At 32.7% G+C, this 24,432-nt stretch overlaps 1 protein-coding gene across 1 annotated transcript in view; it reads right to left on the bottom strand.

Annotated features, from left to right (window-relative positions):
* Positions 1–22,153, bottom strand: part of LOC118185301 (uncharacterized) — a 274,059-nt gene extending 251,906 nt beyond the window's left edge. The window contains exon 1 of the mRNA XM_085807444.1: positions 21,700–22,153. The gene's annotated coding sequence lies outside the window, so the exon portion shown is untranslated. The remainder of the gene's footprint in view (positions 1–21,699) is intronic.
* Between the last annotated feature and the right edge of the window lie 2,279 nt (positions 22,154–24,432).

The following is a 24,432-nucleotide window of genomic DNA, read 5'->3' as shown; positions in this document are numbered from 1 at the left end:
AATTGAACAACAATTTTCTAAAAATCACTAAGTTCAATAATTACAAAAACCAGAGAGAATAACTTGTAATTTTTAAGTGAGTACAGATACCGGATGTTTAAAAGTCGATACCTAGTGAAAAATTTAATATGAATTCTCGCTTTCTAGACTTGGATTTATATTTCAAACGGAACCTAGTTTTTTACAATGGTGTATGTTTGAACTGGAAGGGTAGTGACGGGCTTTCCCGTATTGTCATAACATTCTTCGGAAACATATTTCACTTCAACAAATACACATTCTACGGCATGAGAATGAAATATACACTGATTACGTAGATTAAAGTCAGAGCATTGTCAGAGCGCTAATATCAAACAGATCATATCGTCAAGTTTGTATTTTATCCTTTAGTAGGAAACAACGGAAGTCAGTGCTAGCTTTATTGATACCTCAGTCGCTAAGAATTGTCCAGCCAAGCGAAGCGGGAAGTCTCTGAGTTCAGACCTAAGCTAGAACTCAAGTCCTTACCCCAAAGCTTTAATAAAGCTAAAGATAACGTTCTTCTCATATTATGCTTTATACATGTAAGTTTAATCCTTTTAGTTTGCTGTACACTGGTAATTCGATTTTTTAATGCGTAACGAGGATACAGCCAGTTGTCTCTCAGAAAGTCCTCCACGAAGGTATCCTTTCCCTCAGGCAGAGTGTCCTGATGTGCTTCGCCATCATATCAGATAAACTAGTAATAAATACTTCTAAAATATCAAAAGTATTATACTTTCAACTTAACAAAATAAATCCTGTGTACTTTCTAAGAACTTGTACAGTAAAATTATTTCACGTAGTGCGCGTTTTCTCAAAGCAAACATATATTCATTGCATAACTTATCAATAGATTAAACTGAATGTTAAATTCTTTTCACAAATGGTCAATGCGAGTTATTGCTTAATATACACTAGTTTTTCATAGCATTCATGCATTGCTAATACAAATATTGCACAGATTTTTATTATTAAATATTACACAGATACTCGGATTTTACTAAGCATTCAATTAATCCTTCTTTCTTTGATAACAGTAACTCCTTTAATTTATCTTCTAAGTTTCATGGCGTCAGTGCAGCTGTGCAAATCCATAACCTCGAATACCTTCAATCCCACAGACTATTGCTTGCGATACCTCATCCGGTCGAAAAGTTAGGTTAGTAAAAGTTTGCGTGCAGTTAGATTAGTAAAAGTTTGCGTGTTCGTGTTAATTACACACTGCAGAAATATCACATGCCTGAAGTCAATGATCTGCTTTCGTGACAAAACGTAATGATAACTATGAGGCACTGACATGAAAAACTAATTTAATATTTCAAGTAATGCTCTTCTGTGGGTGTCATTCTGTGAATTATAATTTCCTGCCTGTATTATTTTGAAAATATACACATGCCTCTGTTATTATTATTTCGCAGTTTTCACTGATTTTTCATTTTAGTAACTTCCTGGTTTCATTCTTGTTACGATTAATTTGATTCTTTATAATTAAAGCTTAATTTTCTTATTCCAGATTCAATAATTCATACTTAAAGCGAAACGAAGACCTCGGAATTTTACCTTAGGTAAAGGTAAAAGTATGGGGGACACCAGCGATGTACCATAGGTCAACTGGTAATGCCTTCCCATACTAACTCTTTGAGAGAAAAAAAAAAAAAAAAGAAAAAGAAAAAGAAAAGGGGGGGTAATTGCAAGTTTTATAAGAATTTGCATAGACTGAAGCTTTTCAAAAGGTCTAAAGTTTGCCTATTATGGTACATCGTGCAATTCCACAGTACGCCCCGCATCCAGTATTTATTAAAAATAATGGTGTAGGGCATAAGTAGATTACAAAATAGTAGGAATACAATTTGAGATTCACAAGATAAATTGAACATCTGATTTGGTGCAACAAAAATAGGAGATAAACATAATTAATAAACAAATAAACATAATGAGATAATTGTAATTAGTACTGGCAACACAATGTTAAATGAATTGTTATAATAATGCTAAAGAGGTAGGTGTCCATGGGTTATTTCAGATATATTGGTTTATTGCAGTTTATTAAGTCCATTTTGTCGAGCATCCATTTTGTCCATAATTACAGCATGTAAAAGTTCACTAAGTTTAAACTGTATGTGGACTTAGGAAGAGAGTCGTTGCATAATTTTCTGAAACTTTGGATATTGATGTTTATCTTTAATTAAAAATCTTTGGAATGCCAGGAGGTCAGTTCTTGGGAATTTTATGTGAATATCCTCAGTTAAGGGGCATGAGAAAACGTAGTGATCAGGAGTTACCTGTTCCCCACATATGCAGATGTCAGAATCTGCCAAATTTCTTGCGTAGAAATATGTGGGGAAGGTTCCATGTCCTGTTATAAAGTAATTTAGGAAAGGATTCGAGTTCAGTATTCGCTTGCTTCTATGATCAGTTGAAGCTTCAAAGGAAATGAGCGTAAATTAAAATCATCATGATTTTTGACCTATTACTAGCGGAACCTCATCGTATATCTTTTTCACGTAAACAAAATCGATCGTATATTCTCCCGCCCAAGTACTTATGCATCCAAATTATAATGTTTCTATACAGTTACGATTTAAATTGATTAACAAAGACAAAATAATATTGATTACCAGAAAATGCGGTTAAAACCTTGGATGTTTTCTGTCAAGATTTTTTACAAACAGGTACTCTGAAATATTTTTGATTGGAAGTTTAAATTTCCAATTTTTTAGGATAATTACTATTTATGAATAATATTTTTCTTCTCTGAAAATGTATTGTAATGAAATGGATGCATACTGCTAATGAATTAAAAATAAATTTGCAAAATTTCTGCTTTACTTTTGAATTTTTTTAATTTAAGCTGACGTAAAAAATTCGTGTATTTTAATTTTACGTCGATGATATAATTTTATTACCCTTTATAATGCAAGGATACCTAGGATATGGTTCAGTACTTCACACATATGACCAAAACGGCTTTAGGTTTCATTATATAAGGTCTCGTACTGAATACTTGGTGGCATCATCTTCGCTTTGTCCGGTGCTATGGATATTTTTAATTGTCTAGTTACGGATTTCAGCAATACTTCAGGATCATGCGTTTGTGAATTTTAGTAACACGTTTCTTTCTTTCTTTCTCACTACATAAAAATCAGAAAAGACATACATACAAGGTGTCCATACATGACATATTCAGGAGATTAAAAGAAAGAAATACTGTTGGAATGATTGGTTTTGGTACACCCCTTCGTTCAGGAGATTTGTGACTTCCAAAGCGCCAGAACATCACTTCTGTTTAGATGAATGATGCCGCGCATTCATTTAGCCTACGAAAACACAATATAATAAAACATTCCCTTGGCATTTCACTTTCTCTAACCTCCTCATGTAACGCTATTGCACTTTTTCTTGGAACCCACAAAAGTTTTTTATCATTACCAATACATCAATACATGACATCTAATGTTTTACATATTAATTTAAATAAAGACTGAATAAATGCTTCGTAAGAAGTTAAGCTCAGACGTTCTTTCGTAGCAACACAAATTGCCAATGAATCACTGTAAAAGCAAAACTCTGTGTTTTTTTATAGTTTAAATTACAATAACTTGAAGTCTACCTGTAGTATCCCGTGTCCATTGCTACGGCAGTCAGGGTCACTAACCACTATACCGGCTGGGTGGCTACATATAAGAAACTACGACCCTTTAATCGTTAAAGTATCATATTTTCTTATACATGTTTAATCAGGTTATCCTTAATACTACTGATATAGGTACAGTCCGTTAACTTGCCTTTTTTTTTAGTAATTCAAAAAAGCAACATAAGAAAGCATGGCATATAAGAAACTATGACACTTTAATCGTTAAAGTGACGTATTTTCTTATAAATGCTAAATCATGTGATCTTTAATACTTTTAATGTAGGTGCAGTCCGTTGACTTACATTTTTTCAATTCAAAAAAGTAACAGACATTTTTCTGTGTAATAATTAGTATCGTTTCATCATAAAATATTCTTAACATTTCATAACTGCTTGATAATGATTAGCTGACGAAAACACTGATAACCGTATAGATGGTACAGATAGAAAGCTGAGATTAGATAAACATTTTCCAACTAAATAATATCAAGATGTGCATAAAAAATTCCTTAAACTATTTTTAATGAAACTTATTTCCAGATATCTATAAAAGGTATTTTAATTGATTATATAGCCTTTCTTCGGTTATATTGGACTTAATATTTCAGTATTTTCATGTTTACATAAAATGAGGGAAGTACTACCCAAGCTCATTTTCCAGCTGCGGAATGAAATTTCCACAATGATATTTTAAGCAAATTTTCCCTGAGTAACGTTTACAGCAACGATTGCCGAATTAATAACAACGAATGAAGAAGGTATTTAAATATCATCCTTCCCGTTTTCTGCCTTGATAAATAACTCATCTACATGTTTAAAAACTTATTTCTTCTCTGCTGTTTTCATAGCGTAATAGAATCTTGACTTCTTCGGCAGCATACAATTAGACTAGACCTCTAAAAGACAGCCAATGACTTTTCACTCTGTTTTATTAATACCACAGAGACAGACAAGGGTGTAAAGAACTCTTTTATTAGTTCAAATAAAGTTTAACAGACGGCACCAACTCGGGCTTAGAGAAGCCAACACTTAAATCAAAGATAATGAATAAACTTAAAATAAATGAAGTTTGAATATGAACTAACGGCTTCGCAGTTTAACTAGCGCGCAAGCTGGCTCTGACAGAAGTCGGTGTAAATAAGCCTAACGGCAAGAATAACTCAAGACCGCAGAATTCTAATCGCTACAGAATCAAAGATAGCAACGTGCCTTCAAGCAGGCAGAACACGCTCTGATTTCAACCTCCCAAACTTCCTCTAAACACTTTCTTCATTCTAGTTAAATTTAATATCGCGCGCTGAAAATTTACACTGTGGTAGAGAAATGAAATGAGTTTTGATAGAAAAGTAATTTAACATAAAATAAAGGGTTAGGAAATTTAAATGAATTTTACAACGTAATTCTTCAAACCAATTCATCAAATACTTACTGTTTGATCCAAAAATTAAATATCCTGAATATTACAAAATAATGCGTTTCAAAATGACAAAGCCACTCCAAAACTGAGTTTTATTTCCAATTAAACGTGATAGTGTTGCAAGGATAAAAATGAAAGAAATTCTATAAATGATTCTCAAGGTTCCATATCAAATTTTGAATTAAATTTATAAAACTATTTCATCGGTTTAAATTTTTCTTCGAACTTTTTTCCCAAAATGGTAATCCGAAATATACTCTTATTATGCAATTTTGCTCTAACTCGACAAAAAGTTTTGACTTCCAGACAAGAGCTTAAGGGAAAGGAATTGTTTGATTGAAATTTGATTGCTCAGTTTCCTTTCCAAAGCTTATATTTTGTTTTTTTTTGTTTTTGTTTTTTTTCTGTACGGAAAGTAAAAAATATTAAGGACACAGGAACAGCTGTGAATCACATCGTAATAAACTTTGTCGATTCACTGCAGTTTAAGGTTTATTAATCACTCCAGTTACGTTGTTTTCTTATTTTTAACGCTGAGTAGATTTATACGGCAAACAAGTAATTAACGAGTTGGTCACAAATTGGCAGTGAGAGTTTCAGGTAAGTTGCAATTTCTCCAGGTATAAAAGTCTTTAAAGAGTACAGTAACAAAACTTAACTTCTATTACAAATATATCAGTTACGCATGCATTTAAAAAAAAACTTCTCTTTAAATACTTTTAAAGTGAGCAGTGAGACCTTCATGGTTTCTGGACTTCTTAGATTAGATACTGTGCTACAATAAGTCGAATGTCACAAGTGATACAATTTATTTCAATGCTTGACATTCACAGGGAGCAAATATATCTCGCTCCATAAAAAGCCAGCCAATCGATACTTTGTTTTAAGGAATGCCGTAGACGACAGAGCCACCTCATTTAGATACAAGACAAAAACAGTTCTTGCTTTTGGAAACATAAGCCGCAACCATGTGGGGTTATCGTTGTGTTTGTTTTTTCCCCTTATACGGATAAATAAATCCGAATATAAAATTCGATTTCTTGCTACCATGAAACATTCGAAGGATATTTATCTTAGAAGAGATGCCTTTGGGGAGCCCTTTATTTTGCTTTTGGGGAGCCCTTTTGTTTCTTAAGAGAAATGGTTTGTATTCATATTACACTGAAGGAACGTCATGAAACTCCCATACAACCACTCCATCCTTCTGGGTGAAATGAACCAGCCCACTGGACAGAAATAGACAACACTGCTTAACACTCGTAGTTCAATCCAAACTCAATGGGCTGGTTGTAGTGTTATTTTCTAGGCTTTCTCCATGTGTAAGGCATAGCTTTCTCTATGAGTGCAAGGCATTTTCTCTTCGAACACCATCCACGAAAGCTTCCCTCCCTTTAAATAGATAGCCCTGGATTCTTTGGCCTTAAACAGCTGATCATCCAACTAATCGGGACAGAATCCGAACCAACTATCGGTGTTTACCTGTCTTATCAACTCGACCGTTAGTAAATCACATCCGAATACAGGTACTTTTCACGCAGTTTATCAATACGTGTACTCAGATGGTTATCGTATTTGAATTGCGTATAAAGATTTTAGTTGAAATTAACCATCAAACTCCCATCATATCTGAATACAGAGGACTTTGAACAGTGGTTAAAAGATGATCAATCCTTATTCATGTGATCATGTGAATTAAAATATTAATAAAAATATATTTGGATTTTATATATTTTAATCTCAATTTCTTTCACTGCAAGATTTATTTACTATTTAAAAATTCATAATCAATTATGAACAACCGCCTAATCTTAATAAATTGCCCTGCGCAACCAATTGCTGCTGTCCATATATCTGGCGCAAAAGTTTCCGCCAGTCTCATCTCTTACATTTACTTTTGATCGTTTCCTTTTTAACCGTAATGCTCTCACTAATGCTCATTGAACAATTTGCTCAAACTCGAACAAGCAACGAAGGGGTCAGCCTAATTAGAGTAAATTGATCGACGCAGAAAATGCTATCACCTTATTCACCACTAACGATGGCATGTTTCGCATGACTTGTTCAAAAGCATTCAGTCAGTGTCACGCGTTGGGACAGGATTACATGTAAAAGCCTTTCTCTGAATTCTCGTGAATCTCTTAAATTAGATGCCTAGAATTGATTCTTTTCATCAACTATTATAATGATTTCTAGTCAAATAAAATTTCAAGCAACTGGTCCGTTATTCGACACAGATGTTTTATGTTTACTTGGAAGGAAAATTATCAGAATTAAAGTTTGGAATGAGATTCTCTAATATAAGTTGTGTATGATGATTAAGAGTAAATGACTCATTTTGGGATATTAACCAGGCTACGGCATGAATTATTTTATGTCATTTGCATTTGAATTCGAAGAGAATTTGGAGAAGTTTTGAAGCAGTTAAGACTAAATGCAAGACTTTTTAAATATTTTTGATTCTCTCATAATTTTGAAAGTAGAATGCGCAGGTAATAGCATAAAACTAAAATTATTTTTACTATTAATAAGAATTTAAGTATTAATATATACACTGCCCTTACAATGGGGTAAAATATTAAGAGACTTTGAGAAATATTCCTTGCATAAGAACTTTTCCTTTGAAAATCACACGAAAATAGCTTAACCGTCGTATGAATTTAATTATTTTAATTTCTTTTCATCATAAATGTGAATGATGTCCACAAAAATCATGAAAATGTTATTATTACTCTTATTTGTGACTCTCTTGTGTGCAAAAGTCAGTGAATGGTTGGAATATTAATTCAGATACATCCGAATGTTTAAATAAAAGTGTAAAATCAGTTGATTGTATTCATATAAAAAAATGACAAAAAATTATGACGTTAGACTCCAAAATGATATTCGAAACCTATGTATCTGATATTTATCAATTTCTGTGCTTCATTTCAAGTTAAAGAAATTGAGAAATAGGTGTAAAATTTTACTCGTCATTTTTAAAATCTGAAAATCTAAACTTTGCTCTTTATTACTATACTATTTAAATCGGAATTTTTTCACCCTTAATTTGCATACCATTCTGCTATGCATAATGCTTTAATGTTAGCAGATGTTTTTGCAGTCTGTATGGTTGATCAATAACTTTACTGCAGTAAATTTTTCCTCGTAAGATTTGGTGTCTCATTCCGTGTCATTGATTATAACATCGGTGGAAAATTTAACCACCGTTAACAAACAAAACAGATTTACATTTAATTAGAAAAACACGTGAAATAATATCTGCATTAAAATACTCCATTAAATAATGTTAACATAATAATTAATATGTGAATCTTATTTTTCATAAATTTCTCTTCTGTCGGCATATATTCAGCAAATGCGATCCTTAAAAAGTGTATGACATTATATTACTCTAGGTAAGTGTATTTGTATGTTAGTAATACGGGAATTAAAAAGGAGAAAGAATTCCTTTTTAAAAATATTTATCAAGTCACAAAGAAGAAAAATATATCTTTATTAAGTAACAGAAATAAAAAAAATCTCTTATTAAGTTCCGATTATAATCACAACTTTAAAAAAAAAACTGCAAAAATGTCTTTTACAAATTATGCTCCACTTTAGAAACTACTCTTGAATTTGCTAGAATGAAATAAGCTGAATATACATATATGTTCGCTGTTTTCAAATATTTCGTTTTGGAAAGTTAAAAGCATTGCTGATAACATTTGCTTTAAAAATGCATTGCTGTAAGAAACATTTTTTATACAATCCCCCATTCAATTAATAATTACATTACATTTGAATTGATATTGTTCATTTAACTTTTGTTTTATACATGTATTTGTTAATTATTAAAAGAACATGTAAAAAAAAGAAAAGTAACAAATTTGACTTTAGCTGAACTAATAAGATACAATCTAACTTAAAACTAACCGAAATGTTAAAAGGTAATAAGTAATAACTGAAAACGATGATACTGTAAATACTAAATACTAGTTAATCAAGTATCGATCTACAACATCGTCATATTTTAATTTATGATTCTCAAAAAAATATGAGAAAATAGAACATCTAAAATGTCGTAAAAGGTCAAATAAAAAACAATATAAAAGGTATATAGGAAAGAAGAAAACAATAATAAATTAGGTATAATTCTGTGCAATAAATAAGTAAAACTGAGAAGTTAAAACACCAGAAATGTTATAAACATTTTTGAAGAGTCGGTGAATTTCATGGATAGTTTATTTCACCAGAAAAGCTACGTTACATGTCTAATTTTTGCTTCCCTGAAGCTACCTCTCTCAATATTTTATTTTTGTTCAGAGCCCGATTTTCCTTTAATCTCTTTTATAATCTTATAAATTTTTATAGCTGCTATTTTGAAATTTTATAAGTCTTTTTAGGTTCGTATTTGATTTTATTTTCGTGTTACCTAGTTGTAAACATGTATTTCTTTATGTAACTTTAAAACTCTTTGAATAATCTTTTTAGTGGATGAAAGTTACCTGTTTAAATTTAATTAATACTACCTGTATCAATAATAGCAGGAAAATTATTATCCCCTACCTTAACATTAAACTTGAAATATTGTCATTTTTAGGTGAAGTTTGATTTTGATGATAATTTAAGGCGGGATACTGGAAATTTGGATATCTCAATAGTGGTGGTTGAACATTTCTCCAGACAGAAGCAAATAAAACCTAGAGTAGAATGGTCTTGGAGTGGAATACCTTGGATAATTAAAATATAAGACTCAGATTTTGACTAGGAATAGAAAACCTGGGCACGTTAATGGTGCTTTGTTAATCTTGCAGGTGAATCAGGTGAGATTGCAGTTGGAAATAAATTTCTTTTCAGGGAAATCCAATCTTGAAATGAAATGAAATTCTGAACAGATAATAGGGCCCACCAACGGCCGAGCGGCAAAGCTGCTGAACACTGGTAATCCGGTCTGAGCTTTGAATCCTGCGAAAGGGCTGGCTGCATGGGCGTTTTCTTAGTTTTCCCCATGTGTAACGTGTATACGAGACAGTTTCCCTCAGAAAGTCCTCCACGAAGGCATCCCTTTCTTTAGGCAGATAGCCTTCGTGTGCTTTGACATAATTGAATAATCCAATCCTGAACAGATAATAAGTGTTGCTCTGGCAAGCCCTAAGTGAGGGACTCAATTAGAATTTAATCACGTAAATGCGACGCAGAACTTAAGTTTAGTTTCTGCTTGAATACTTATCAATGTCTTTAAATTTGCTGTAAAACCATCAATATAAAACCATCAATAAAATCATCCTCCATTACGTGGCTTGCCGTTGAGTAAGACTAGGTTATTGTTAGAGTTTGAACACAAAAAGAATTTTTGTATGGACTGTTGGATTAATTTGTCTTATGAGTGATTACAGGTGCAATTCTTTTCACTAACACAAACGATCTGTTTCTCTGTTTCTCACATTGTTCTCCTTGTTCCTTGACTTGCATCTTTTCCAATTTTCAGTGATGATGAGATTTATTAGTCCCTGTATACCTTCCGAAATAGCAAGCATGATTGTGTTTGGCTGTGTTACGTGAATTCCCCCAATAATACAAAACAGTCCTGGGACTAAAGGTTGTTTCTAACGAAACACCCTGTTCTGAATTAGAATTCTTTGTTATAGTAACTAAATGCATAATAGTTACTTAAATGTTCCAGAATAAACCCAGACTCAGAAATATTTTGAATGGTATAATTAGTGCTCAGAAAGCGTTTCTATTTATTACAAGGACTGCCTGTCATCTGTAGTGAAATGGATATTAAATATTCTCCCCCTAAGGTTCACACAGACAGGTAACTATATGGAAATTATGATGTCCTGATGAGAGGAAACAAGAAAACCCAGTTACACTCTAGCCGGGTTTCCAACCAGGAGTCTTACAAACGCTAGCTGAACAGGCTACAGTTATACCACGAGAGCATGCACAAAGGGATGAGATAATTCCTAATATTTTTCCCACTTAAGGAGCGACTATAAAGAGAGCGAGACCTAGTCTTCAAATTCAGATGGTGATGATTTACCGTCGTCCATATTTTGGTTAAGACGCCCTCAGAAATTAACTATGAGCTGTCTCCGAATTCGAACCCCGAATCTTCTAACTAGTAGCTGGAAGTTAGCACAACGACAGTATGCATAGGAGAATAACATAACTCTTTTTCCCTCCTCCCCCTAACTTAAAATGCGACTGTTGAGAGAGGAACTGGACCCAGTCAACCAAATCAGCTGGCGACAAATTATCGTCCACTATATTTTTGTCAGGCCACAATGCAGAGACATTAGATATTTCGGACCAGGAAATACAAAAAATAAACTATGCTCTCGCCAGTGTTCGAACCATAGATATCGCAACTATTAAATGGCCATGCTGTCAGTTACACTGAGAGAGCATGTACGAGAGAAAGCGATAATTCCTTATAAAAATAAAAATACAACGCTGGCCTATTTACCCCTTCAAGAACCTTCTTGTTAGTAAAAATCAGTTTCTGCATATTTTGTCATAATTATTTTTTTATCGTTGTTGAATTTTTTACATTAAAATTCCATCACTTTGCAGAGTAATTAGTTTTTTTTTTTTTTTTTTTTTTTTTTTTAATGCTCAAAAATAAAAAAAATTATTTAATTAAGGTGAATAATATTTTTCAGTTATTTAAACAATTATGTTTTCTTTCTTTAATAAGATAAACAGCTAATCGTCCATATCCTGCTGTTAATATTACTTTGGCAAAAATTAGGAAAATATGCAGTTCACGTTCCGGAAAAAACAGCATCTACGAATGAGTCAGTCTTCGAGGTTTCATTTATGTGTGCCATTTTATTCAACAAAGCACTAAATTGGAAAGGGAAAAAGCATTTTTACTTATAGTTTTTATTTTTACTTATTCATTTTTTTTTTTTTTTTTTTTTTTTTTTTTAACTTTTTAAAAATATCATCATTTTCTGTCAGTTGGCTTTTGCGCACCTGTGTTTGAGATAACATTGAACGAAAGAGCAAATGTTCTTTCGTATTCAAAGTAATGGTATTACTTTTCAGTTTTATTTTTAAAGACCTTTTAATGGAAACAAAAGGGATGGGTCTATTTTCTCGCTATAATACGCTTTTTAATTATTTTAGTAAATGGGAGAGCGCAAATGAGTGTTTTATATTTGTATCTGGGGGCTTATTATGAATATAGTAAATAGTTTTTGAAACTCTATGCTTGGAATGGCATAGTAGTTTCAATATATTTTGCTGTAATGAAAAAGTACCCGATACCTTTTTTGATGAAATTTAATTAGTACCATAGGTCGAGCTACACATTTTTGTCCGTATCACTTTTCAAATAAAAGGATGTTGCCACCAAATGTGTTATTTTTAAAGAAATAATGTAGTGAGAAAATATGTGGCAATACTTAACAGTCTATTCTAAAACAATGTTGTTTTTAAAAATTTTGTAATTTTGCTGAAAATGTTATGTGGGGTAAGTGCGACGAAAGCAGTTTAATAACTGGAATTAAAAAGACATAAAATTAATAATAAAAAGAGAAAAAAGTTGAGTAAATCAGCTTATTAAAAAAACTGATTATTAATATGATGAACTGAGAATATGATTGAAAAATTAATAACAAAACTTTACACTGTATTCAGAGTCCTAAAAATATGCTGCTTTTAAAAATCTTGAGATTTTGCTGTTGAATTTCTTGTGGCGTAATTTGGAAGAAACCTACGTTTAATAATAAAGTTTAAAAAAAATTGCAGCAAGACTTTTTGCATCCATGCTAGATTCATTGATGTTGAAAAAACACCTTTTACTCGGATTCCTTGTCTTTTTTTTTTACTCGTGCGTCTTTCTTGTCTGTATAGTTTTTGTCATAATTATTGCTGAAAAAAAGTTAAATAAAAAAAAAAACATAAATATGCATCAAAATTACATTATGATTTATCAGTTACTCTCTTTTTGCGCATCCTCTTTTTAAATAATTCATAAGAAGAGTCTTTAACATTTCTATTATTTCCAAACTGATATTTCAATTTTTACTAACATATTCTTGACAAAAAAGGATAAACTTTATATCAAAAATTTTGTATAAAAAGTATTAACTTTATATGAAAAATTCTGTAATGTCTGTTTTTTCGATACATTATAAGCCATGTCATTTGTCTACTAAAATTTTAACAGTAATTTTACTTCTAATTTTAAACCTCGCATAGAAATTAAATTATTCCCATAAAACCAAATGTAATGTCTGTAATCTATTTTTCCAAGCAGAGAAAGTAAGCATTCTTTATTAACGTCTCAATTTTATACATCATTCCTTTTCTTTGCCCATCACAGAAATGTTGGGACCATTATTTAGAGCAGAGTTTTTTAAACTGTGGTTCGCGGAACCTGCAGCACGGTGTCGCCAAATATTTTAGCAGTTTTGATATTTCTTTTACTTATTATAATAATTTTACAATTATCAAATATTTATACAGAATTGTATCTTAAAATAGATAAAGATAAGACAATACGGACAACGAAAAAAAACGAAAACGTTTCGACGCATTCTTTTTATAATATAAACGTTCATTTTACTTGCTTTGCGCGTGACGCTGTCATTTCGTCTGTTACTTATTTAAAATTTTCACATTGTTCTAAAAATTAGAAATTAAAGTTCACGATCTAAAACTGCATTAGTATATAACAGTACAAGTGAAAAAAATTGACAGTTTCACTCACGCGTTATTAACATATGCGGATTTGCGCAATGCTTATGGGGTCCCACAAAACTTTCGTAAATATTATGGGGTCCTGAGGTCGCGAAAAAATCTCAGTGATAAAAAGAGGTCGCGACTGAAAAAAGTTTAAGAAGCCCTGATTTAGGAAAACACTTATGGTGACCCTAGATTACTAAGAATAAAAAAATACTGAAATTTAGCCAAAATAAATCTAAACGGTAACTTTTCTAATGTAATATTTAGAACATTGCTTAACATAGACAATGTAAACTCGAAAACCTTAAATGAAACTTCAGACTGAGAAGCCTGATTTAAATTTTCCAATTAAGGGAAGAAAATCTTAACCCCTCATAAACTGTAAAATTTAAACATTAAATTTCTAAAATTTCGTCCCATTTATTTTTATTTTATTCAAAAGCATTAAATTTTTTTACTACCACTTTTCTCCAAAATTGTCAAGCTTATGCATCAGTATCTCGCAACTTCAGGGCCCACCAGCGGCCGAGCGGTAACATCACTGAGCACTGGTAGCTCGACCTGGGATCGAATCTCGATGAACTCACTAGCTGCATGGTTGTTTTTCATGGTCTTCCTTATGTGTAACATGGATACGAGCCAATTTATCCTAAAAAGTCCTCCATAAAGACTATCCCGCCGAATAGGCAGATAGCCCTCGAGTTTCTTTGTTTAATCGATTAATCTAACCTAGCTTAGCCTCGCAACTTTTAAGTATCATTCCATCTGATCATTGCGTAACAAAGCATGCAAAATCTATTAGGAAATTTCTGGTTGGTAAATTACGTAGTTCACTGCTTTTCTATGTTTTAAGTTAATGTATGTTTATGCATGCTTCGACTTACTTTATGTTAAATAAAAGACAAATATCGTTAAAGGTATTAAGACTAAAATCCCGACTTATGTCAGAATCGACTTAAATGAGACTACTGGAATAGCACTCATCGTGAGTCGAGGGATACCTTTATTGAATTTTATAAACCTGGAATAAGGAATGTAACGAACAACGCAATTTTTTAATACAGTCAACTTCAGATTAACTGCTTTGCGGATTAACCAGGCCCTATCTTCAAAAAAAAGTTTGTTTATTTCGAAACTTGGAAGAAATTACTATCGCAGATCTTCGGGGTAAAACATAACTGTCTGCGGAAAGTTAGAAAAAAATTGCGTCAGATGATGTCATAAAACTTGGGAGTTACTTTGATTCACAACAATGAACAATTTAGTTATATGAATTTCTGAATATATAAACATTGTGCTTTGAAAAACAAAATGTTTAAACCGATTTTTTACATGAATTTGAACTCAATGGCACTGTTCATGAGCTTTTGTAAATATTGTTTTTCAGTGGCATTTATAATTCATTTTCTTCACTTTTACTTACTTAACGCGCGTTCTTTTTGTTTGAAATGTGGATGTAATGAAACCGAGTGAATTTATTCTGTAGATTAAACTGCTTGAAAATTTAGGTAAATTGTTAAAGTTATTTTTATGGTAAATAAAATGTAAGTCATTCCTTTTTCCTGTTTTTATTTTTATTTTTATTTATTTTTTTATTAAATTTCCCTCGGATTAACCTTGATTTGAGTTAAATGTGGACGTTATTCCCGATATTGCTTCGCTAGATAAATAGGTAAGCGGATAAAAGCGTTCTGTAAAAAGCAGATATAAGGGGAAATTCAGAAACTTTCTATAAATTTTTTTCATGTTTTAAGTTACGGTAGTTGCATATGTTTAGTGAATTTTATTCTTATTGCGATGACCAATATATCCAGCAGGAATAGTTAGATAACTCTACACTAAATGAGAAGCTCGAGGAAAAGTACGGCGTAATCTGGGGAGCCTGACTGAGAGTTAAGGCCTGCTTCTAGCGTCATCTTGAGAGCGTTGATGATTTTTAAAACGACAGTTACAAATGTTGAATTGACTGATGCTGTTCGCTCACTAACAACAACATCCGTGACGATCGCATTATAGTCTTACCGACTAAAACTATAGCAAACCAACTGAGAGAAACAGGGGCCAGATATCACCGTTTACTATGAGCAACAACTCTGTAAAGTTAGAATGTTTATAAACTGAGTTTTAATGTGTGAGATACAACACCTACCTCTCTCATGGTTGCTTTCAGTGGTGCTACGAATATGAGCTCTGACAGCAGATGTAGAAAAGTCAAAGGTCGTGTAGAAAAAAAAATAGCAAGATGTGGAATCTTGGCAATTAAACCTTAAGACGGAAGTTTTTATTTCATGAGCAGGAAATCATTATTCGATTGATAAAAACTGACGATAGTAATATCGGGAATTCAGAGATGAAAAATATAATTCCACTTTGTTTTATTAGAGTACACAATTGATACTAGACTCCTAAAATACATTTAGTTTACAAAGACAAAGCTGTTTTTTTTTTGGGGGGGCGAGTGAAGCGTATTGGTAAAGGAATAGAGTTTATTTGCATTGTGAATAAACTTATTTTTTTTAAAGGTTATTTTTTATCGACGGACCAGCTTCACTGCTTCGTTTTTAATTATTTTATTTAGAAAAACATCATATACAAATATTTACAGTGAAGCAAAATACAATTTAATTGTGAGCTTCGGTTACAAGTAATTGCTCACGTCAGACCGGTTAGATTTCTTCTTCAAGTCTGCTGCCTCAATCGTAGGGGGCAATAATTTGGCGAGATTCGTTGGCGTAAAATGCGCCAACATCCCGCCCGCCCTTGCTATGTTCACATGCAAAAACTTAACATAAATTTAATTATGAAATACCAGTATTAAAGTTTCAGTTATTCATGTAAACAAGTATAAAATATGTATAGAAAAATATAAAATAAGTGAACAAAACATGAATACAAAATTATTGAGAAAAATAATTTTCAATATAATTACTAACAACTGAGTAACATAATTCACAACTTGCTAAACTTCAATAGGCAATACAGCTATTTTATTAATTGTCCTTTTAAAGTCCCCTGTTTTGGTACGAACTTTTACAACACGGACTTTTCCATCAGAACCATGGTACAATGATGTTATTCGCCCTAAAAGCCAATTGTTAATTGGCAGAAAATCTTCTTTAATCAAAACCATTTGGCCGATCGTCAGATCATTTTTTTCAACCATCCATTTTGATCTAGATTGTAAGGTATTCAAGTAATCAGACTTCCATCTTTTCCAAATAAGTTGTATAGTTTTTGTAGTTTTTTGCCAACGACTTGAGCGGTTTTCCTTTAAATCCGTTAAAAACTGCTCAGAAATTGCTGTTATAGGTCGCCCTATCAAGAAATGACCTGGCGTCAGAACTTCGAAACTTTCTGAATCACTAGAAAGAGGAGTAAGCGGTCGCGAATTTAATATTCCTTCTATCTGAATGACAATCGTTTCGAATTCTTCGTAAGTGAAATGAAAATTGCCAATCGTACGTTTAAGATGGTAGGTACTTCACCGATTTTATACCAGCTTCCCAAAGTCCTCCGAAGTGAGGCGATTTGGGTGGAATAAAATTCCAATTTATATTTTCTTGCGAAAAATTATTAGCTAATTCTTTGTCTGGGAAATTAATGAGCTTATAAAATTTTTTCAATTTTGAATTCGCTCCAACAAAGTTAGTAGCATTGTCGGTATAAATTTTGAAACATTTGCCACGTCTACTTGTAAAACGTTTAAGTGTTGCAATTAAAGCATCGGAAGTCAAATCTGTTAATGTCTCAAGATGGATGGCTTTTGTTGCGAAACATATAAAAATACAAATATACAATTTATTTAGAATATCTTTACGTTAATTTTTAAATTTCACTAAATAAGGGCCACATAAATCAATACCTGTAATAGAAAATGGAGCTGAAACATTAACTCTTTCACTAGGCAAATTACCCATAATTTGTGAAGAAAGAGTGGGCTTACATTTAAAGCACGTTACACATTGATGTACTGTTTTGCGTGCGAGACTACGGCCACCTAAAGGCCAAAATTTCAAGCGCACTGCATTTAGCAGACCTTGTGGTCCAACATGAAATAATTTCCTGTGTAAACTTTCAAAATAAATTTTACTTAATCTTGAACCCTTAGGTAAAATAGGAGGATGTCTTTGAGAATATGGCACTGAAGCATTCTTCAGCCTTCCTCCTACACGTACTATTCCTTTGTCATCAAAAAACGGAAATAAATTCGAAATATTACTTGGCAGTTTCTTTCCTTCAAGGAGAACTCGTTGTTCATGCTTAATCAACACTTCTTCGGCTTCTCTTACCTCCTCCACTGACAGTGGTCCTGTGTTTTTTACCTTATTCCTGCAATTGAAAATAAACCTGAAAATATAAGACAAAACATGGTTAATTTTATAACAATTGTTTGAAAGTTCTAAGAGGTCGTCCACAATAAAATGTTGAGAGCTGTCATTTAGCAGGGCTGTCTCTTTACAAGTCTCATCTTCAAAAGGAATTTTCCTTTCTCGCCGCAAAGTTTCTTTTTCGACTTGTTCGATGGTTTCAATCTCAGGAATAAATGGTTGCAAGTTCTTGAAACTGTCAGGCTGCATCAAGAATTCTGGACCTGTCCACCATCTAGAATCTGTCACCAAGGAATCAGCATTCATTCCACGTGAGAGAAGATCGGCAGGATTTTCTTTACCTGCACAGTGATGCCAAGAGTTGGGATCTGTCAAGCTGGTGATTTCGTTCACTCGGTTTGCCACAAATTGCTTCCATCGGGTTTTTGCACCCTTTATCCAAAAAAGTGCAATCTTGGAATCTGTCCAATGGTATTCAACAGAAGATCTTTGCAGATTCACGATTCTCTTTACCTTAGAACTAAGACGAGCTGCAACTAGAACACCCAATAGTTCTAATCTTGGTAAGGTTACACCGTTTAATGGAGCCACACGACTTTTTGAAGTTAGGAGTTTCACCGATATTCCACTGAGTGTCTTCACCTTCAAATATATGGCAGCGCCATATGCCTTTTTACTTGCGTCGCAAAAACTGTGTATTTCAACAGTATCTTCCTTTGATGCAGAATCATTAACCAACCTAGGTATTTTCAAATTTTCTAAGTGATGAAGTTCAGCACACCACTTCTTCCATTCCTTTTCAATTTCCTTTGGTAAAGGTTCATCCCACTGAATTTTTTCATTCCAGAGATCTTGGATGAGGCATTTAACTCGAATGGTGAAAGGCGAAATTAATCCTAAAGGATCAAATATCTTCCCTATTGCTTGAAGTAGGAAGCGTTTCGTATTTTTGTCCATATAAAGAAATTCCAAAAGATTTTTAGTATCCATAGTTAAATAATCTTCGTGCGTCTTCCAAGAAAGTCCCAAGATTTTAGTTTGGTGTGCGCCCAAGCTGAGAGTAGCGTCTGCAGGATAGGTATCGAATTCTTCATTCTTCCATTGCTCCATTAATTCAGCATTATTGCTAATCCACTTCCTGAGGACCATTCCAGCCTCTTCCATAATTTTCTTGGCATTTTTAGATACTTCAAGTGCTTCTTCAAAATCCTCACTTCCAGAAATGAGATCATCTACATAAAAACACTGGTCTAAAATTTCAACTGTTTCGGGAAAATCTTCCTTGTATTTTTTAATATGATGTCTAATAGTAGCTGCTAACAGGAATGGGCTCGAACTGACCCCGAAATTTACTCGATTGAAACGGTAAATCTGTAAATTGGGCCTTTTATCAACACTTGGATCATCACTACTCCAAAGAAAACGAACTGCATCCTTATGTTCATCAGAGAGGCATATCTGCAGAAAAGCTTGTTTAATATCTGAACAAAATGCAATTTTGTTCAATCTGAAATTAATTAGTAAATCCAAAAGATTTGGATTTAAGTTAACCCCTGGCCACAAGCAGTCATTTAAAGAAAGTTCATTATTTTGATGACTACCCGCATCAAAGACGATCCTAGTTTTCGACGTTAAACTACTTTCTTTCCGCACAGCCTGATGAGGCAAATAATATATAGGCTTATTTAAAGCATTTTCTTTTGTATCAGGATTTACGATGCTGATTATGCCTTCTTTTAAATAATCACAAATAATTTCACGATATTGTTGATGTAACTCAGGATCATGACCAAATCTTCTCCACAAATTCTGAAAACGCTGCCGCGCCAAGGAATAATTATCAGATAATTCTTCATAATGTTTCCTAAAAGGTAGTTGTACTACATAACGTCCATTTTTAAATTCAACGGTGTCATTAAAAATTTCCATTGCCTGATCCTTTTCATGCAAAACTGGATCATCACGAATACCAAGTCCCTCTAAATCAAAGAAAAGTTTTAAAGTATTTTGAAGAGAGTCATTTTGCACAAGAAAACAATGTCCCTGATAAGAAGGTTGTATTTCGTTAAGCTTCCCGCATGCGATCCATCCGAATTCAGACTCTTTAAACAATAAATCATCATTTATTTTATACGTATTATTTTTCAAAACCTTAAAAAATAAATCAGCACTTATAAGGGCATGTACCTCTGAAGCTTCATAAAATGATTTATCAGCTAAATTTAAAAATTGTGGAATTTCTACTTTCGAAATATCTAACGTAGTACACGGAGTTAGTCCTGTTATCTTATTTACAATCAAGAATTCAACTGGTTCATTAAAGGTACATTCTTCATTTGAAATAAATGTATTCACTTTCCATTTAATATTTTGAATTGATCCATTAAGACCTGTAACAGGCATTTTAATTTTCTCCCTTTTTATTCCTAAGCATTCACTTATTTTACCTGTAAGAACACATATATTAGATGCGCTGTCTAAAATCGCACGGATTTTTATTCTTCGATTATTGGCGTCACGGACATAAATCTCAAATGTAGAAAAAAGTACACTTTTTCTTTTTTGTTTATTCTTGTTACTTAAAACACTCAACACTTTCAATTCTGAGTCACCTTTTCCAGCGACGGCATCGAGCTCACTTTTGTTTTGTCTAAGTGGCGTCACCGAGCGACAAGGAGTCTTCGAATGACCTTCATTATACATGCATATTAATTTATTGTGTTTTTCCCCGCAAGCGCATTTAAATTTCGAGAGACACTGACTTTTGTTATGATTTTGCTTTAGACATAATTCGCAGAGTTTATGTGAACGAATTAATTTTAATCTTTCATGAACACTTAACTTTAAGAATGTATCGCAAAGGAAAATAGGATGAAGGCTCCTACACACAACACAGTTTTTATTTTTATTTTCATTTGTCAAAAGAACCTTCGATTTATGGGAAGGAGTGGAATTCTTGTTTATATTAACCCTACTTCCGGGTGTAATATTTCTATTTATAGATAACAAAACTGATTCACGCTGTTCCAAAAATCTAATAAACTCGTCAAATGTTGGAACTACTTTCGATTTGTGAGATAATTCAAAATTTTTTCTAGATTCTTTATCTAGTTTTTGAAGAAGAATATTTATTAGAAAAACATCACATAACTTGTTCTGTTCATATTTTAATACTTTCAAAGCGCGTAAATTCTTTTGTATACAATCAATCATACTTCTGATATCTTTCGCATTTTCGGATTGAATCTTTTCAAAATTTAAAATATTCTGCACATGAATGTCAACAATCAGACGTTCATTATCATAGCGAGATTCTAAAGCATTGTACAAAGATTCAAAATTATCAAAGTTACTACTTAAATGCTTAGCATCATTAGTAAGACAAGATCTTAGATAATAGAATTTCTGTGAATGACTGAGCTGAACATTACATGTAATTAAATCATCAAATTGAGTTTTAAATGAACTAAATTCTTCATATTTTCCTGAAAATTCAGGCAAAACTAACGCTGGGATTTTAGTTTTGATTTGAAAATTTTCATCTACATTACTTTCAGTAACATTTACTGCTTTTGCAGAATTTAACTTATTGTAAGAATTAATGAGAATTTCAATTCTTACCTCCAATTTTTCCAGACGATCATCACATTGGTTTAAGTCGTCATCAATTTTGGTCAGATAATCATCTTTCATTTCACTTTGTGCGTAGCACGCACTTCGTAGTTCATCAACTTTCTTTTGAAGAACTTGAATGTTCTTTAGTTTAACTTTAAGTTCAACTAAGTCCACATCATTATTTGCAGTTTGCACAAAAGTTTCGAATCTAGTTATTTTCCCCTTTAGGGATGCTTTGCTTTTCATTAATATATCCATACCGCTGAAGTAGGCTCCAGGGTCGACGGAGCCAGATGAATAAACTTATTTTTTTTAAAGGTTATTTTTTATCGACGGACCAGCTTCACGGCTTCGTTTTTAATTATTTTATTTAGTAAAACATCATATACAAATATTTACAGTGAAGCAAAATACAATTTAATTGTGAGCTTCGGTTACAAGTAATTGCTCACGTCAGACCGGTTAGATTTCTTCTTCAAGTCTGCTGCCTCAATCGTAGGGGGCAATAATTTGGCGAGATTCGTTGGCGTAAAATGCGCCAACACATTGTATGAAGCATATATATCGTATAAATTTCTTAAACTTATGAATAATTTCTCTCTCGTTTCCGCATGCCTTCGTGGTGTAATTGGAAGCATATTCGAATCGTATTCGGGAGGTTCAGGGTTCAAGTTCCGGCTAGGGCATAGCATATTTTTCACGTCTTCTGATTCAAAATAACCTAATGATTCTACAAACTGCAATGTATTTTAATAAAATATAAGAAGTAGAATTTCTCGGAAGTGTCGAGGTGTCTCTCGCCATTCGAAATTAAAGGATAATTGAGAAGCGCTCGGGAAATGGGTTTCTATTTAGAAAAAAAAAAATATGTATAAAATGCAGTATGGAAATAATTTATTATGCATGGCTCTTGACTGATGCGGGAAAATGGATGGCTCTTAACTAAAGCAGGAAACCGAATTTGATCCTCTGTCTGATGCTTTAAATATACAAAATCGTAAAACATCTTCAGCATTATTTTTATCATGCAAACCAAATGTAATACAAGTAATCGCTTTCGTTACACGATTATGTGAATATGAGTAGCAATTTCAGTTAATTTCATTGGCATAAAAGCTATCATAAGCACCTGCAACTTAAGCTAACAGGTGCTGTAGTAAATGAGTCAATGTTTTCTCAAATTTACTAGCAAAATCAGATTATACGAATACCTTTCATAGTTGAAAAAATAATTAGAACTTTAATTTGAAAAAGTAAATCGTTGAATAAAACTTGAAACAACTCTTTTTCTTTATTATTTTTATCGATGTTTTCTATGTGTGCATCTTTATACGTAAAATGGATCTCTGTTCATCTATAATTCATTATTAGAGCACTGAGAGATTTTACAATTTTTGAAGACTTTTATTAGTAATCTTTTAATAAGAAGTGAAAGCTGGATAATAATAGCAACCACTCCCTTTGCTAGAAACCAGTTATTTATTGAAAGCAAAATGATGCAAACAGAGAAATTAACATCGAAAAAAAGGAAAAGAAGAAAGAAAAGAATGAACCCAATACAGAAATGGAGCTGCAAAACTGAGATTCAAACGCATATGGTTAGAAATACCTTCATAAAAACGGCAGAAACAAATATACCTAGACAGTGTTTAATTGTTCAGTGTGAAATGTCAATTTTTTTCCTGTTTTGAAGAAGAAAATATTTCTACATCCAATTCACAAATCATATTACAATCAATAGTTTTTCAAACTATTCGTTCAAAATTTTCCAAATTTTGAAGGAATTATCGCATTTTCCGGGGCATCATGGTATAAATGATTAGAATGTTCAGCTAGAATTTGGAAAATCTGTGTTTCAAATCCCAACGAGGGTGCAGTTTCTCGTGTTTCGCAGTTCTGAAAAATTCACCCAAACTAAAATGTGGTGGATGATAATTAGCCACTAGCTTGTTTCGTTAGACTCTCTCGTGCCTCTTCTTAAGCGCCCTTCAACTGGGGGATGTAATGAACGTCGCTTTCCTCCCAACGTGCTTAGTATTGTAAGTGGGTAGCACCGTTCAGTTAACAACTGAGTGATCAGTGGTTCGAATCCCGTGGAGGGCACTGTTGATTTCTCACGTTTCTCGGCTTGTGTGAAACCTAATAGTGCCTATAAAATCATTTGCTAATTTCTGACTTGAGCCAGAATCGCCGATCATGAAATAAAAACCTATAAAGAAGATGAATTGTGTAACATTTCAGCTGCGTTCCATGAGCACGCGTTTTCAGAGAGCCTTGGAGTCAAGTATCCTAAGTAACTGCAAATTCCATCTTCTAATAAAATAAATAAATAAAAAAAACGAATAGTCTTGAGAAATCATTTGAGACTGTTTACATATTCATGGGATGCATACATCTGATAATGAGAAAGTCTGATTTCAGGAAACTGTTACCAGCGAGACTATCACGCCTGTCTCATAGTACTTAATAAATAGCTTCGGTATTCGACTAAATAACAAGACTAAATTCGACTAAATAACAAATCCAAGAAAGAAAAGTAAGGGAGAAGACATGAACTCAAACAAATATTCTATGCTTACTCTCTTTCTGTCAAATTAGAGTTTTAGAGGAAGATAAGTAACTGGAAACATTTTCAGGGGAAATTATTTCAGGACAAAGCGAAAAAACTAGGAAAAAATATAAACAAAGAATTGTACAAGTGCGAAATTGTAAACTGTAGTTAGGCAAAGAACAATTTAA

The sequence above is a fragment of the Stegodyphus dumicola genome, chromosome X1, assembly GCF_044657685.1.
Source record: "Stegodyphus dumicola isolate Sdum_Otavi_A_Nest chromosome X1, ASM4465768v1".
NCBI lineage: Eukaryota > Metazoa > Arthropoda > Arachnida > Araneae > Eresidae > Stegodyphus > Stegodyphus dumicola.
The sequence above is the reverse complement of the archived record's forward strand: the minus strand, read 5'-3'. Positions and strand labels throughout refer to the sequence as shown.